General features: G+C 44.6%; 1 long non-coding RNA gene across 1 annotated transcript in view; it reads right to left on the bottom strand.

The window, feature by feature from the left end:
- The window catches only part of LOC136835827 (uncharacterized), a 29,979-nt gene that overhangs the window by 7,579 nt on the left and 9,400 nt on the right, over positions 1-13,000 (bottom strand). The window contains exon 3 of the long non-coding RNA XR_010852261.1: positions 1,449-1,672. This is a non-coding gene — a long non-coding RNA (uncharacterized lncRNA). The remainder of the gene's footprint in view (positions 1-1,448; positions 1,673-13,000) is intronic.

The raw sequence follows: 13,000 nt of genomic DNA, 5'->3' as shown, positions 1-13,000 counted from the left end.
GATTACAACTACTTTCCAAACACTGAAATAATTCACAAGTAATATTTAGTTCTGCAAGTTGAAAAATCATCATATTCTTTTTTATGCTAACATCAGTTAAGGGGAGCAAAACCAATATCCTGAGTGACTGCTCCAAGTACCTAAACAATGGTTAGCAATATGCAAACCCTGTGTCTGTACTTCAGGTGTTGACCAATCAGAGGGTCAAGGTTTAGGCACTCTCATGATACATGAGCAATATCTGCACTTTTACTAGCTTCCCTAACACACCTTTTGGTCATACAGGAAAACAACAGTACCGCAGCATACCTTAAAGAGATCTGACACTGTTGGCTGTGGAATGCCACAGTCCAAAGGCTACAGAAATGTCCAAGATTTAAGAGTATGATTATGCAGCAACCAACCAGCATAAGGCCACTAGACATGATAAGTAAGCTAACATGGCTATCATGAATACCAAGATAGATACCAATGTACCACTTAACTGGAAGTAGGGAATGCTAGCCACTCACTGAAATAACTTAGGATGAGAAACTGGGAAGAGAACGAGGAGGAGATAACGACAGTGACCTAGGAACAAAAAATGACCCCAAGAATGAATAACTACTTTAGTTATCCAAAAAACATATTACAGTACAGGCATATTAGGATAGGTAACAGTTGCCATTAGCCTTCATGAAGGTGTTATTCTCAACTGATTTTTGTGTTAAATCCGGAAAACTGCATTGCCTGGACTGGACTTCTACAGGCGCACAGAAAAGTGAGTGTTCACACAAACAAAAGGTTTACCGTTATTTAAACAGCCATAACCTGACAAGAAATGAGTAAGAAAGTAAACAATGTAAAAACAGTCATAAAACCTGATACAGAAACACAAGATAAGAAACACCGTTCATAACTTGTGGCTCAATAAAATGATTAAGACGAAATATAACCAAAACAGATATCCAAGATATATTAACAGACTACCAATTCCTTTCACATGATTTCAACTAGCATCATTCTTAATCTTAAAACTATTAGAGTATAATTATTTTCCACCCTTATTTTTACTTTTAACTCAAGATTTTGTTTCATCCAGGTCTCTGTGTGATAACCTGGTGTACCCCCATAAACAGTCTGCATTGATCATTTTCAAAAGATTTTAAATATTGCATATCATTTTCATGAAAAAATTCTCCTTATGGAGTATATAAGTTCACTATCACATAGAAGACATTTCATACACTGCTTATATTTAATACACTGTAATGTACTTAGTTTCTGTACTGTACTGTAACCATACTCTCTTCCTTTATTAATTCTTTGATATCCTTTAAGCCTTCTTTCTAGGTAATGTATACAAAAAACATAAATGTACTTAGCATGGTAATACATGTTTCTGCAATACAAAACCCATTAAGCATTACATGCATCATTTCCACGTATGAAATCCCATACACACTGACCTCAAGAATCAGGACTGAAATGCCCCATGATCCTTTGTCTACTGTGCAGTTCTGTAGCAGGCCATGGTCAACATGAAGATGTTGCCTTCAACTATCTTCTTTTTTTCTAACATCCTCTTCTTCATACCCACTAACCATCCTTAAGTTCCGGGGTCAGTTGCCTTGATGCATCTTCTCTTCTATTTCACCTGAAAGCATTTTATCACATCTGCTCTGTAAGTGTCCTGGAAAAAGTGAGAAAGTTTTGGTTAGTATATTGCAATACACATAGAAAGGAATGAATAGAGTTTTGGCCAAAGGCTAGGCACTGAGACCTGAGGTCATTCAGTGTTGAAAAGGAAATTGAGTAGGTAGGTCTGAAAGGTGTGACAGGATTAAATCCTCTCAGTTGCATTTTATGAAATAATTATTAGGAGAGGGTGGATAGCAATATGACAGAAGGTTAATATAAATGGAGGTACAGTAATAGAAATGAAAGGGGTTGCAGCTAGGGGCCGAAGGGATGCTGCAAAGAACCTTTAGTAATGCCTACAATGCACCCCACGAGGGGCACTGACAGCACTAACCCCCTATGGAGATTGCAATACACATAGAACCAGAAAAAAATGATATAAACCACTTATTTGCCCCTGCTAGACTTTGGCAAATCAACAAACATAAACCATGAAAATGAAACGTTCCCAACTCTATCTTAACAAGTACACAGTAGGTCTTCACAGCAATTGAAAGTTAAGCACATCCAATTTTGTGGAAGTGTCAACTCAAACACACATGGAAGAATATACTGGAGAATGCAATCATGTGAAATAAACATGACTCGAACAGATCCTATCATTATTATTATTATTATTGTTATTAGTATTATTATTATCCACAAGATAAACATCTATTCATACGGAACAAGCCCATGGGGGCCAATAACTTCAAAACTCAAACTTCCAAAGAATATGGTGTTCATTTATTTAAAATAAGTAACAGAAGATAATAGGTAATACAGAAAGAAAGACCAATTATTAAAAGAGAAAAATAAATAAAAAAAATTAATAAATAGATAAAAATGATATTTTATGATAAAATAAAAGTTTTGTACATACTTACCCAGCAGATATATATGGCTATAGTCTCCGACGTTTCTGACAGAAATTCAAATTTGCGGCTGCAGCGACAGGTAGGTCAGGTGATCTACCATACCCGCCGCTAGGTGGCGGGAATAAGGAACCATTCCCGTTTTCTAATCAGTTTTCTCTACCTGTCTCTCTGAGGAGGCTGGGAGAGATATAATCGTATATATCTGCGGTAAGTATGTACAAAACTTTGTTTTACCATAAAAATATCATTTTTATACATACAACTTACCGTCAGATATATACTTAGCTGATTGGCACCCTTGGAGGAGGGCAAGAGACTAAGCTAATAACTAAAACAGAGCAACATATATTTGTAGGATAAACAAAAACCATGATTCTTACCTGATTGGGCAGAAGACTTCCTTGGATACTGTCTATGAGTCTGCATGCCTCCAAAGAGCTTCAGCGAGGAAAGACCTATGACTGACAGCCCTTCTGGATCATATCAATGGGGAAGACCCTTACGCAGTAAGGGCCTGTTATGGATTGTGTCAATGGGGATTAACCCACTTACAAGACAGAGCCCTCTACCTGAATCATATCAATGGGGGCTATCCCTCTTACATGACAGAGCTAGGTAATAATAAAAACTACAAGGAGCTAACAACCAAACCCGACCACCTGACCAAGCCTAACCTTGTTAGTGATACGAGATGAAAGAGAGAGTATCTCAACACTCTCTTCCAGCCGACCTTAAAAACACAACCAAGCATTAAAAAGAACCAACTAACTAGTTAGACTAAAAGGATTAGCTTCAGCTCCTTGACCCAGCACGAATCCGTGGATACATGGCTCCTAGGAAGAAAAGCACTTCTCACTTTGTAACACGAACATCTCTCAAACCTTGAGAAGCAAACACTGGGTTACATCTCCAGTGCGTAGAGTCCACAATAGACTGGAGGACCAGACTTGTGAAAAGCCAGAAGCTAGCTATGGCTCTCACCTCATGAGCATTCACTCTTAGGAGCTGTAAGTGTCGTCCTTGCAAAGAGAAGAAAGATGAGCCTCCTTGATAACATCTCCCCCAATAGAAGAAAGCCTGGGCGTTCTTAGGGGAGGTATTCTTGGATCCTTGACAGAGCACCAAGACTTCCAGTGTTGCCTCGAGCTGTTTCTTTTTCTCCAGATAACATCTAAGGCCTTACTGGACAGAGTGCTCCAGCTCTTGTCACTGAAATAGTGGAGAGTCCTTGGCCTCAAAACTCCTGAGCCAAGGTTTTGGAAGGGTTCTCGTTCTTTGCTAAAGAGGGCTTAAAGGAGCAGATCGCAGAGTCATGCTTAAACCAAACAGAACCTTCAAAGAAGCCTGTAATTCGCTCAATCTTATTGGCAGATGCAAGAGCAAAAAAAACAACGATTTCCTGGTTAAATCCCTGAAGAGGCAGATCAAGAGGCTCAAATTTATCTGACATTAGAATTTTAAGACACGTCAAATTCCAGCTGGGAGGTCTAGGGACTTGTTTTGGAGCATCTCGAAGACCTTATAAGGTCGTGAAGGTCATATTTTCAGAATCTTAAGACCTCTGTGTCTAAAACCTGAGGAAAACGTATTCTATATCCTTGATGGTGGAAACCGCCAGATTACGCACTGTTCCCTTAGATAAATAAGGAAATCCGCTATATCCATTGCAGAGGTACTGAAGGGCACTTTCTGAGCTCGGCACCATCTCCTAAAAGACTTCCACTAGGCTGGTAGGAGGCTAAAGGTAGAGGGATCTTCTGGCTCTGGCGTGCTTCACGCAGCCTTGTGCGAAAATCCTTCGCTCTAGCCAGTCCTTCCGACAGTCTGAAGGCAGTTAGGTTGAGAGCGGGGAGGTTCTTGTGATATCTGTCGAAGTGGGGCTGTTTGAGAAGATCGCTCCTGAGAGGGAGCGACCTGGGAAAGTCTATCATCCATTCCAGTACCTCTGTGAACCAGTCTCGAGATGGCAAAGGGCGATCAGGGTGAGTTTGGTGCCCTTTGAGGAAGCGAACTTTCTTATCACCTCCCCTAGAATCTTGAACGGGGGAAAGGCATACCCGTCTAGACCTTCCCAATTTAGGAGAAGGCCGTCTATTGCTACTGCTCTGGGGTCCGAGATCGGGGAGCAGTAGTTCTCCAATCTCTTGTTCCAATGTGTGGCGAAGAGGTCGATGAGGTCTCCCAAAGGAACCTGACCTTTGCAAACCTCTTGATGCAGAGACCATTCCGTGGGTAGTACCTGGTCTTTCCTGCTGAGCAGATCCGCTCTCCACATTCCTTTCTCCTAGAACTGACCTGGTGAGAGAGAGCAGTGTTCCTCTCCTCCGCCCACATCAGAAGGCTCCATGTGTGATAATCAAAGGAGAAGAGGTAGGTCCTCAACGCTTCCTGATATAAGCCAGGGCTGTGGTGTTGTCTGAATTTACAAGGACTACTGACCCCTTGACTAGCTGTTCGAAGCGGACGAGTGCTAGATGAATGGCTACTAGCTCCTTCTTGTTGATGTGCCAGGACCTCTGATCTGTTTCCCAGGTGCCTGACACTTCTTCCGAGCCTAGTGTTGCTCCCCAACCCGACTCCGATGCGTCTGAGAACAACACTAGAGCGGGTTGGCGGAGAGAAGAGGATTCCTAGACCCAGTTTTCTGAGGTCTATTTTTCATAACGGAATGTTCCTTTATGATTTGAAATCCGAAGAGTCTGACAGCTCTTGGGATTTCCGATCCCAAGATTCGTTCAGGAGAGAGCAGTAGAGGTCTTGGTGAAGCCTTCCTGAAGAAACGAACTGTTCAGCGAGGAAATGGTCCCCAGCAGACTCATCCATTCCCTGCGTGAACATCTATCTTTCCCTAGAAAGTCTGTCACCTTTTGAAGGCAGCGTTCCCTTCTTTCCGGGAGAAGCAGAAAACGAAAATCCATCAGAATCCCCAGGTAGACAATTTTATAACAAGGGAATCATCTGAGACTTCTCGGGGTTCACAAGTCCTAGAGACTGTACTAGTCTTAATGTACGAGAAAGGTCCTCCAGACAACGGTTTCTCGAATTGGCACGAATCAGCCAATCGTCGAGATACAAGGAAATCCTCACCCCTTCTAAATGTAACCAATGAGCTACATTCCTGAGAATGGTCGTGAACACTTGGGGGGCTGTGGAAAGTCCGAAGCACAGAGCCCTGAACTGGAAGGTTCTTCCGCCTACCATGAACCTTAGGAACTTCCTGGAGGAGGGATGGATGGGAACGTGGAAGTATGCATCCTGAAGGTCAGGACGCCATCATCTCCTTGTGAAGAAGGCGACAGAACAGAGGACGTGCGTCTCATCGAAACTTCTTCTTGATTGAGCAGCGTTCAGGAGACTCCCCACATCAACATGCAGTCTCCACCCTCGAAGTTTTGGCACTAGAAAAAGCCGATTGTAAAACTCGGGGAGTGAAGATCTTGCACCAGTTCTATGGCAGCCTTTGCTAGCATTTGTTGATCGACGGCTATGAAGGGCTTGCCTTCGCACAGGACCATGTATCTCGCCGATAACTCCTTGGAGTTGTTGTCAGAGGGCTTCGAGATGAAGGAATGAGGCCTTCCTCAGGATAGAGAGGGACCATTCGTCCGCCCCCTTTTGTGCCCAGGCTTCGGCGAAGTTCAGAAGTCTGGCACCTACTGGCGTCTGGAGGACTTGTTTCTCACTTGGACTTCCTGGCAGGGAGTCCTGAAGGTCTTGTTCTTCTTTCAGGTCTACGCCTCCTGATAGACCTGGATCCTCCGAAGGGCTCCTGAAGGGGCCTTCCTCATCTTGCAAGGGGACTGTAGGTCTCTATCCTTTTAGACGATTGAGCCAACCCAGATCCTGGGGCGCTCTCCGACAAAGAACAGAGACACTTCATGCCGCCTCCTGCGAGAAAGAATGAAAAACGACAGGAGCGTACAAGAGGGAGGACCTCTGGAGAGGAGAAACCGATTTAGAGAGAAAAGCACTGAAGACGGATCTCTTCTTAAGTAAGCCAGTACCGAACAGGGAAGCGATCTCCATAGAGCCGTCCTTAACAGCCTTGTCTAAGCAAGACAACACACTGCTGAGGTCCTCCATACTGACCAAGTCCTCTTCAAGACTCCTCTTCGCTAAGGCCCCTAGAGACCAGTCCATAAAGTTAAAAACTTCGAAAATTTACGGAAAAGGCCGGCGAGGAAATGATCCAACTCACATAATCCCCAAGAGCGCCGGCCCGAATTAAGCGAGAGTCTTCTCGAAGAATCCACCAACGAAGAGAAGTCTGAGCCAGCTGATGAGAGTTCTTACATCAGTTCCTTAGTCGTACCACATTCCCGCTCTGCCCGAAAGCCTAGAGGGGCAAGGAAGACAGTCTTGCCTTGCCCCCTTCTTTGAAGGCCACTCTCGAAGCCCTTAAGCGCCTTCTTCATCGAGATAGAAGTCGGACGCCATCTTAACCAAGGAGACGACTTAGGGCCTTGGTGCTCGAAAGCATGGAGCCAGGAGGAGGCTTGAGCTTGAGGGATTCTCCATACTCTGAACAAAGCAAGCTGTTAACCTCTTATAATCCGAAACATTGTTATCCTTAGAGTTCGTCACTCCGATAACACTTCCAGGCCTGCAGGAGGAGGAGAACATTTGGAAGCTGAGGGCACTTGCCAGAAGAAGAGCGCCTAGAAGGAAGACCTTTGTCCACTGGCGACGATCCGGGACGCCTGCTAGAAGACTGGCGCCTGACGGAAGAGGCTCCGAACGGTGAGAGAGGCCCTTGCTGGGAGGGCGCTACGCAGAAGGGGGGGAGGCTGGGGAGGAGCTTCTAAGAGACGAAGAACGAGGCTTACGTGAAGAGCGTTTCACTGGAGAGAGATCATCTCCAACAGGAGAAGACCGACGACGACGAGGGCGCGAGCGCCTGGGAGGAGAGGCGCTATCCGCCGACGAAGAGCGCCTAGGAGAGAAGCGCCTGCAAGGAGAGGAGCGCCTGCCAGGAGAGGAGCGCCTGCCAGGAGAGGAGCGCCTGGAAGGAGAGGAGCGCCTGCTACTGGAGGGGGTAGCTTAACAGGGAGGCGCTTCACAGAGAAGAAGACTTGCTGGGAGAAGGTGCCTCCTTGGAGGACTTGATAGGAAGAGGGCATCCTTCCTGTGGAGGAGCTCTTGGTCAAGAGCCTTAAGAGCAACGAGCTGAGCCTGGAGGCCAACCAGGATCTGCCCAGTGGACTCCTGACCACCAGAAGAAGAGGAGGGAGGTCTTCAGGTTCTCTTCTTCCGCAACAGGAGAACCCTGTAGAGGCGGCTCAGGGGGTGGAGTCCAATGCGTCTCTTCTAGGAGCCTTCCAGAGTCCTCTTCATAGGCGCGACTCTCGGCCAAACTCCAGCCCGGCACGGCAGCGAAGAAGCAGAGACGAAGCACTTCTTCAAGATCCCTTTACTACGGCGATCTAAGGCAACCTGGGGCCGTCAGCAGGAAGTGGCTGCGAAGGGCGCCCTGACGTTGGGAGTGCTCTTCATCCCCCCTTGCGGCTGTCAACATTCCTCCTCCACTGGGTCTGGGAGTTTGGAAGAGGTCTGAGCCTAGGGCGATGCCGGAGCCAGTCGAACGCCCCTCCACTACACTGGGGACACTACACCTCACTATCACTTTCACTTTCTTCTCCTCCAAGCACGCATCTGCAACTGCATCTTGCGGATCATGGCTTTCATTTGCAGCCATCTCCGATGGCGAATCCATGAGTTCAGCGAAGGGTAGAGAGCTGAAACAACAGGAGTGACAGGCAGATCTGGAAGAGTGTTAGGTTCTAATTCTACCTCCTTAGAAAGACCTACTTGACTCTAGAAAGCCTTCCTAACTCTATCCTTCTCCAGCTTGCGTACATAAGAAGTTCAAAGCCTTCCATTTCCAGATCAGTGAGATTCTGCATTCAACTACAGTCATTCTGATCGAGCAATCATTCCCCTACACCTCAGACACAGTATGAGGATCTACGAGCTTTCGGTAGTCTCACATACAATCAGACCTAACACACACACGAAACACTGGTGCAACACTCCTGATCAGACATTCTTACAAATCAAAGCCAAAATCCAAATCCAACCACAAAGCGTATGCCAAGCCAAAGATCAATACGTCACCAAAGGTCAGTCCAAAATAATCTTCCAGCAAACGAAAAATGAAAATTTAAGCGGAGGAACCAACAACAGATGTTGCGGAACCAGCGACAGAGAAAATCTGATTAGAAAAGCGGGGAATGGTTCTATTTCCATACTAGCGGCGGGTATAGTAGATCACCTGACCTACCTGTCGCGTGTGCTGCGAAAATTGATTTCTGTCAGGAACATCGAGACTATAGCCAAGTATATATCTGACGGGTAAGTTGCATGTACAAAAATGTAATCTATACAATAGAAGGAGACTGACAACCAAGCAAATACAGGCCTAGGAACATGTATGCTATAAATAAAGATTAGGGATCGAGTCATATGTATGTCCATGGTAGTACAGCATTCTTGATAAATGTGCTATATTGACGTTGAATTTGCTCTTCACAAGGTGTGAGAACTTAATGTACTTCAACCTTTTTCCTTCTGAACATCCCTGTGGGGGGACAGTGCCGTCAGTCCACCTCATGCGGTGCACTGTAGGCATTACTTGAGGTTCTTTGCAGTGTTCCATGATTTCTTCGACCTTCCATTAATTTTCTATACCTCTGTTTATTTTCTCTTTCTTCCATCTTATTTCCACCCTCCAAACCTTGTTTGACTGTGAGGTTTTCCTTCTTGTTGCACCTTTCAGGCCTTTTTACTCTCAATTTTCCTTTCAGCACTGAGTGACTTCATCATAGGTCCCAACGATTGGCCTCTGGCAGAAATTTTATATTACATTCCATTCCTGACCAACATCCATAGACACTCCCATCAAAGAATACCAGTATTCTATACAGCAACACCTCAATCATTTGCACTTCCCCCTCTGTCACAGGTCTTGATTGCGACTTTCTCTATGTAACACTGCCCATATACTAAACCATACTAATGGCAAGGGTGCATAATGAAGTTGCACTTGCAAATGGATACACAAGAGCTATGATCATACTGTGTCCCACTTTGAATATGGGAGACATGCCTTCAAGCAAGCTGGCCTAAGCCTAGGTATCCATAAGCTGTTAAAATTATTTTCACAGGTAATGTGCTCAAAGACATAAAAGTGACAGATGGACATTGTGCAGTACAATCGTTGGAGAGTATTAATGTACATATGTACTTTTGCATTACTGTTTACTGTGTGTTTTTCAATCAGTATTCTTGATGAGAATTTACACTAGTTACAGTACAGTACCTCCATATGACTGGGTAATGATATACCTGTGCTGTATGTACCATGTGCTGAAATGAAGTTTTCATAATAAACTAATGTTAATAATACCTACCTGAACACCTGAATTAGCCCTTAATCCTGCCCAAACAGCTCTCAATTACCCATCCCACTATAGTGGGAATTTTAACAACCAGCGTTACCAACACCGCGGGTAAAATCTTGTCATGAGCTACCATAAACAGTTGGCAAGCGCTGACACAGGTAATGTGCCGACATGCCCCATTTTCTTCGAATTGCTTTATTCAAGGTCTGAATTAGCCTGATTAACAACATTTACAGAGGAGGAGGATCAATTCTATTGCACCCTTTGACAACCGCAGAGATAGTAGCTCCTGAATCTGCTCTGCATAAGATATCCCATTTTAACCCAAACCTCACCATACCAATCAATGGTTTCAGTGAAGGATATGTTGGAGAGTACTTTGATCGACAGTCAGGTCAGTACTCTCGGCTAGGATACCTACCTAGTTAAACACTCACCTTATCAATTGTTGCTTTTGGTGATGAGACATGTTGGAGAGTACTTTGATAGCCCGTCGAGTCCATTACCGTCTCGATCGTCGACCTCCCATGTAGTTCTTCAGAACCTCTCATGTATGGAGTATAGTGACCTCCCATGTGGCTATTCATAGCCTCATGTATGGAGAAATAAAGCAGTGTCTCCGAGCCACTGAACCCCTTTGGATGAGTCCGGCGATGGAAACGAGCGAAGAAGTATGTAAATGCCGACAGAAATAGCCTAGCCTACTAGTACCTTGGACTCTCGTGAAACTATCAAAGACTAAGATATTTAAAATGTACTAAACCCAGTTCATGTGATTATACTATCACTGTTGCCTAAAATTCTAAAGACAAAGATTCCTCTATCACAGTTAACCCAAGAATCACTCACTCCCAGTGATCTGCATCAGCTAAATGGCAGCCCTAGATAATGGACTTAGCGCTAATGTGGACTAAGAGAATAGCCCTCTGAACCTCTTAGCGAATACCACCTCAGCTCAATGAATGCACCCTAGATAATAGACTTCATACCGCTACCCATGGACTAAGAAGGGAATAACCCTTTGAACCTCCGCATTAATACCATCTCCTTCAAATGACTGCACCCTATACCATAACAGACTTTGCCTTCATGGCTGTAGGGCAAATCGAACATCTCTAAGTAAAATGAGTAAACAATGAGATGGACTTCCAAAGTGGCTGCTTCCAGAATAGACAGCAGTAAATAATTCCTGCGAAAGGAAGATGGGTGGACATACTCGAATACTGTGGTCAAAATATAGAGCTGAAGACGATGAAGAACAACCCTGAGAAGCCTGAAATCTCACTCCTCCGAAAGTAACTAATCACATTCTTTAGAAATACTTTAATCACATTCTTTGACAGCGGACAGAAGATTTGCAGAGACAAGGGTGTCTTGAGCGGAGTTTTACAACCTTTGATAAACAGACTTTAATGCTTGCACCAGGCATAAAGATAACTCCACTGGACCACCAGTAATGAACGCACTGGCAGATAAAGAGGGCACTAAACAGACAAGGTAGAGTTTTGACCTCCGACTCTGTCTTATACAAATTCAGGAGACAGACAAATATGTATCATTCTCAAAGGGACAACCTAGAAACTGCTGACTCGCCCAACCCTTTGCTGGAAGCTAAAAGTTGTAAGAAAAGGCAACTTCTTAGTGTCTTAACGTTATAACTTCAATAGGTTCAAAGGCAGGAAAGCAAGATAAATATTGAAATACTTCAATAAGTCCTGAAGGGGCTAAGTCGACAAAACAGGATGTTCCAGTGTAAAGAACTTAATCATCAATTATCTTACTACTTGAAACTTCAGGAATGTGGAAACTAAATATACCGCTTATCGTTGAGGGGTAGTCAGCAATAGACGAATACGAAAGACACTTGACTTTCCGGAGGAATAAAAGAAAATCCGCTATTTTGGCTATGGAAGGTCTAGAGATAGAATGACCTTCCTTACGACACTAACTTCTATACCATTTCTAGCTGAACCTGGTAAGGCTTACAGGTTGACTTACTCAATCTAAAAGAAAACTATTTAGACACAACTTTAGGGAGTCCGGACTGTTTAGCGGCTCTCTCTACAGTTGCCCTGCAACTAGGTCCAGCACGCGAGGGTTTGGATAATAATGGTAAGAATGCGGTTGTCTGTGAAGAAGTTTCACATTGGTAGGGACATCAGAACTTCCGTAGGGAGCTCTAGGAGTTCCAGAAACCAAGCGTGTTATGGCAAGCAGGGAGCTATTAGAGTGAAGGTCGTCTTGACACTCTCCCGCAATTTCCCTATTACCTGATTAATGAGACTGGATGGAGGAAAGGTGTACACTTGCATGTGATTCCAACTTGTACCGTCACCTTGGTGACTATTGACATGGGGACACCGTTAGAGAGAAATAATCCGGAAGACGATGGTTTAATCATGTCGCGAATAAGTCGACAGTTGCTGGCCACTCCCTGAGAACCTGACATATTACTTCCAGAGTCAAAGTCCACTCCCCCCGCAATACCTGAACGGAAGCGACTTAGCGAATCTGCCCGTACTTTGAGACTCCCGTATAAATTGGGGAAGAAGAAGTGTTTTCGTTCTTCCACCCTCTCAGGACTATGTGCCAAGTACCGAGTTCTGTTGAGCCTATTCCCCTCCGAGTTCTCAGATATGACACAACAATTACGCTGTCATTACACATAACCACTACTCTATTGCGCACTAAGACTGAGAACAGCTGAGGCTTCCTTTACAGCACTGATTTTCCCAAAGATTTGTGAAGGCTACTCTCGTTTCGAGGGCCTGGATTCCTCAGGTTGTTTCCCACCCTTGATCTACAGGGCATCTGTGTACAGCTGAATGTCAGGAAAGAGAGTCGATAGACCTTTCCTGTCAGATGCACTTCTGGCTACAAGCTTGATCCAACAGGCAAGAATCACTCCCCACGATATAAGTGCTTTCTTGTTGGCGGAAGCTAGCGATTCCTGAGACACGCCTGAAGAGGCGCATCCAGACGCAGGACCTGGGAGATTAAAAGTTTTCTCCTGGGGCTTCTCCGAGCTGGTATGTATTGGCTGTTCACTGGACAGGAACCCTT

Source organism: Macrobrachium rosenbergii, chromosome 4 (assembly GCF_040412425.1).
Source record: "Macrobrachium rosenbergii isolate ZJJX-2024 chromosome 4, ASM4041242v1, whole genome shotgun sequence".
In the NCBI taxonomy this organism is placed as follows: Eukaryota; Metazoa; Arthropoda; class Malacostraca; order Decapoda; family Palaemonidae; genus Macrobrachium; species Macrobrachium rosenbergii.
This window is presented reverse-complemented; position numbering and strand designations above follow the sequence as displayed.